A 5,743-nucleotide genomic window follows, 5' to 3' on the forward strand; every position below is an offset into this window, starting at 1 on the left:
GATGCGCATGTGCCGAGAATCAGCTTTTGCAATCCCAGATCACATGCACCCAGATAGGACATTCACAGGCGGTGATTTGGGCTATTTGCCCAACTCTTGCCCAACGAATGTCCTTCAAACTTTTACCAATGTAAGAGTTTTAAAACATAGAAAAATTAAATGTTTACATTTTTATATTAAAAACCCATCTATGAAGGCAAGTTTACTTTAAACACTTAAAACATTTTTTTTATTTAAAAAAAAATATTTCTCAAACATTAAATTAATAGAAATTGCATTAAAAGAAAATGAAGTGTTTTTTAAATTTATGTTGGTGTTTTATTTGATTTTAGGGGGTATCCTCATTGTTAATAATGGGAGCTAGGAGCTCCCATTGCTATGAGAATACTACATTGTGATTGGTAGTCCAGACCCACGTCTTCCAGCAATATGCAAATGTTCCTGGAAGATATGGGCCTGTACGCTGGACTGCGCAGCTAGGCCTTGGAGCGCAAGTCTACGATCCTCTGGGATCACTAGGTATTTTCGTTAAAAAAAATTTCAGTCAGAGGCATCCGCCCACAGGAAGCCTCAGACTTCAATTTTTGGGCTATACAGTTGTTTTCCTTCTTCACTCAGGTCGCAGATGCTCTGTAGAGGGTGCGGTGTCTTTCGTAATGTTGGCCAACAGGTACCTCCTGTACAAAAGCCTGTAGAAAATCTGAGAAAGTGCAAATATAACTAACGATGGTAACTGCAAAATCTAGCCCATCAAATCGATATCCGTGCACCCTAGAGATTCTGAGCTCCACAACTTCATTCAATTTCTGTCCGGTCAGCAGTATTGTTTTCCATATCTAGTGACTTAAATTATGTCTGTTGTATACTTAAACATATTTTGTGCAGTAACACCACCATTTTCCTTTGGGTAGTTGAATTTCCTTTGGGAAGTAAATACAGGGGATTCCTTGTCAATATTTGCCAGGAGTTCCCCACAAATGTTTGAAAGCCTTGGCTGTAAATAGGACACTATAGAAAAGGAGCCGCAATTCTTAAAATACTTTGGATCATTCAACATTTTGGGCTCAACCAGAAATTAGTTCATTATCTTTTTAGGTAATATTTAATCACACTATATCTGCCTCTTTTAGTTCAGATAGTGAACTGATCTTATCCCATATAGACTTAAGATATCCAAATTATATAGAAACATAGAAAATGGGTGCAGGAGAAGGCCATTCGGCCCTTCGAGCCTGCACCACCATTCAATATGATCATGGCTGATCATACAACTTCAGTACCCCATTCCTGCTTTCGCTCCATACGCCTTGATCCATTTAGCCGTAATGACCATATCTAACTCCCTTTTGAATATATCTAACAAACTAGCCTCAACAACTTATTGTGCTAGAGAATTCCACAGCTTCATAATTCTCAGTGAAGACGTTTCTCTTCATCTTAGTCCTAAATGGCTTACCCCTTATCCTTAGACTGTGACCCCCTGGTTCTGGACTTCCCCAACATAGTGAACATTCTTCCTGCATCTAACCTGTCCAATCACTTCAGAATTTTATGTTTCTATGATATCCCCTCTCATTCTTCTAAATTCCAGTGAATAAAAGCCTAGTCTATCCAGTCTTTCTTCATATGTCAGTCCTGCCATCCCAGGCATCAGTCTGATGAACTTTCACTGCACTCCCTCAATAGCAAGAATGTCCTTCCTCAGATTAGGAGACCAAAACTGTACACAATATTCAAGGTGTGGCCACACCAAGGCCCTGTACAACTGCAGTATGACCTCCCTGCTCCTATACTCAAATCCTCTCGCTATGAAGGCCAACATGCCATTTGCCTTCTTCACCGCCTGATATATATGCATGCCAACTGATGTACCATGACACCCAGGTCTCGTTACACCTCCCCTTTTCCTAATATCACTGTTCAGATAATATTCTGCCACCAAAGTGGATAACCTAACATTTATCTACATTATACTGCATCTACCATGTATTTGCCCACTCACCTAACCTGTCCAAGTCACCCTGTAGTCTCTTAGCGTCCTCCTCACAGCTCACACCACCACCCAGCTTTGTGTCATCGGCAAACTTGGGATATATTACATTCAATTCCTTCGTCTAAATCATTAATGTATATTGTAAATAGCTGGGGTCCCAGCACTGAACCTTGTGATACCCCACTAGTCACTGCCTGCCATTCTGAAAAAGACCAGTTTATTCCTACTCTTTGCTTCCTGTCTGCCAACCAGTTCTCTATCCACATCAATGCATTACCCCCAATACCATGTGCGTTAATTTTTCACACCAATCTCGTGTGGGGAACCTGGTCAAAAGCCTTTTGAAAGTCCAAATACACATCCACTGGTTTTCCCTTGTCCACTCTACTAGTTACATCCTCAAAAAATTGTAGAAGATTTGTCAAGCATGATTTCCCTTTCATAAATTCATGCTGACTTGGACCGATCCGGTCACTGCTTTCCAAATGCGCTGCTATTACATCTTTAATAATTGATTCCAACATTTTCCCCACTACCGATGTCAGGCTAACCGGTCTATAATTCCCAGTTTTCTCTCTCCCTTTTTAAAAAAAGTGCAGTTACATTAGCTGCCCTCTAATCCATAGGAACTGATCCAGAGTCTATAGAATGTTGGAAAATTACCACCAATGCATCCACTATTTTTAAGGCCACTTCCTTAAGTACACTGGGATACAGACTATTAAGCCCTGGGGATTTATCGGCCTTCAATTTCCCCAACACAATTTCCTGGCTAATAAAGGATTTCCTTCAGTTCCTCCTGCTCGCTAGATCCTCGGTCCCTTATTATTTCTGGAAGATAATTAGTGTCTTCCTTAATAAAGACAGAACCAAAGTATTTGTTCAATTGGTCTGCCATTTCTTTGTTCCCCATTATAAATTTACCTGATTCTGACTGCAAGGGACCTACATTTGTCTTTAATATTTTTCTCTTCACATATCTATAGAAGCTTTTGCAGTCAGTTTTTATATTCCCTGCAAGCTTCTGCTCATACTCTATTTTCCCCCTCCTAATTAAACCCTTTGTCCTTCTCTGCTGAATTCTAAATTTCTCCCAGTCCTCAGCTTTGCTGCTTTTTCTGGCCAATTTATATGCCTCTTCCTTGGATTTAGCACTATCCCTAATTTCCCTTGTTAGCCACGGTTGAGCCACCTTCCCCGTTTTATTTTTACGCGAGACAGGGATGTGCATTACCCAGAAGACTTGCAAATTGTGAGTGATCAGTTACAGATCAAGTCAATAGTGCAGGGGAGAAGACAAAGCTATACAAGTTGCATTTATATAGCACCTTCCATGTTCTCAGAACATTCCAGTGTTTCACAACCAATAAAGTACTTTTGAAGTGTAGTCAGTGTTGTAATGCAGGCAAACACAACTTGTATTTATATCGCGCCTTTAACGCAGGCGCTTCACAGGAGTATTAAGTGATAGTAAATTTGGCACAGAACCACGCAAGTAGAAATTAGGGCAGGCTTGGTCAAAGAGGTAGGTTTTAAGGAGCATCTTGAAGGAGAGGGAGGTGGAGGGGTTTAGGGAGGTAATTCCAGAGCTTAGGGCCTAGGCAACAGAAGGCACAGCCACAACTGCTTGAGAATATAAGGAAAGATATGGTCTGGTCGAGGACTGTCAACATGGGTTTGTAAAGTGCATGCTTAATTAATTCAATTCTTTGATGTTACTGAGCATGCAAACTAAGGAAATGCAGTGCTTGCAGTACAGTTGAACTTCCAAAAAGCATTTGATAAAGTGCCATAAGATATTTGTTGAAGATTAAGGTCCATGGTATTAAAGTAATGGCAATGATAAGACAGATGGCTAGAGGGTAAAATGCTGGTTATAGGATTAAATGGCTGTTTCTTAGACATCAAAGGTATAACTAATGGTGTGCCGCAGGGTTCAGTGGTGAGGCTTTGCTAGTTTTCTATTTTCATAAAATACTTGGATGTGGACAGAGGGATTATCAACATTTTTTGACAATACAAAATTAGGTGCATAACATGGAGTGTATAAGTACTTTGAGGAAGCAGGATAATGTTGCAAATAGTTTGTGTAACTGAACAAATTAGCTCACCTCACATCAAGTGAGTCAGCAAGCTGCTCAAACTTGAAAAACAAAGTTTGCATTCAGCACACAAGGTTAAGGGGATATATTAACACAAGTGTTCAAAATTATGAAAGGCTAATTAGTAAAGCAGGCTATGAATCATTAGCAAGGAGGTATGAACTTACTACAGTTGAAATATTTTATTTTCCCCCACAAGTATTGACTATGGAATGCTTTACCACAATGGCCACTAGACCACAGGGAACATTGAACATAACAGGAGGAGTAGGCCATTTGGCCCCTCGAGCCTGCTCCGCCATTCAGTAAGATCATGGCTGATCTTATCATGGACTCAGCTCCACTTCTCTGCCCACTCCCCATAACCCTTTACTCCCTTAATCGCTCAAAAATCTGTATCTCCGCCTTAAATATATTTAATGACCCAGCCTCCTTAGCTCTCTGTGGCAGAGAATTCCACAGATTTGCAACCCTAAGAAAGTTCTCATTTCAGTTTTAAATGAGCAGCCCCTTATTCGAAGTCTAAGTCCCCTAATTTTAGTTTCCAGAGTGGAAATATCCTCTCTGCATACACCTCGTCAAGCCCCCTCATTATCTTGTATGTTTCAACAAGATCACCTCTCATTCTTCTGAACTCCAATGTGTCAACCTAACTTCATAAGTCAACCCCCCTCATTTCCAGAATCAGCCGAGTGAACTTTCTCTGAACAGCCTCCAATGCAAGTAGATCCTTCCTTAAATAGAGGCCAAAACTGTACGCAGTACTCCAAGTGTAGCCTCACCAATATCCTGCATCGTTGTACAGGACTTCTCTGCTTTTATACTCTATCCTGCCCCCCCCCCCCCCCTTGCAATAAAGGCCAATATTCCATTTGCCTTCCTGATTACTCGCTGTACCTGCATACTAACTTTTTGAGGGATAGATTGGAGGGGTGTCATCAGACTCTGTAGTCAGCTTCTACAAGGCATAGAAATCAAGCCACCCAAAACCAGCTCAGCAGAACAATCTAATAGGCCACCTTCTGGATTTTAGGGCTAGTTGAAATGATTGGAATCCCAGATAGCTCGAGAGGAATTTACTGTAAATGAGATACAGGTGGAAGAAGAATTGATGTCTTAAATGCCTTAGAATAAATGAAGTAATGACAAACTGTTGGTTTGCTGAGGGGTGATGAGTACAGAGTGGAGTTCTGATCAGGATTACTCAGGGTTCTCTGCAGTTTACACTACTTATTAACTAGTTGATCTCCTGCACCAGGATAAAAGTTGTTTATTAAATGCTCTCTTCCTTTTAAGTGTCTCTACTCTCCAGCTCTGCTCTGTATGGTTCACACACTTTCACTATAGTCATGTTTGTCTCAGGCTTTGTCCTCATTTTCTCTCCTGTCTAAAAAGGGACCATCTCCCCATATTTCCTAAATTTAATGATTTTACTGTGATTTGGTTACAATTGCTCTGACACTGATTGTAAATACTGATCTATTTTTTTGGCCAATATGCACACTTACCTACAAATGCTTGACCTTGCTGCTGGAATTGGAGTGGTGAGAGGGGGTAACTCCTAGCAAACTACATCAAATAATACAGCTTATACGAGATCTAGAAATTCAGAAACAGATCGGAAAACATGGACCTTTCTGGACTGAGA

The sequence above is a fragment of the Pristiophorus japonicus genome, chromosome 5 (genome assembly GCF_044704955.1).
Source record: "Pristiophorus japonicus isolate sPriJap1 chromosome 5, sPriJap1.hap1, whole genome shotgun sequence".
Classification (NCBI taxonomy): Eukaryota; Metazoa; Chordata; class Chondrichthyes; family Pristiophoridae; genus Pristiophorus; species Pristiophorus japonicus.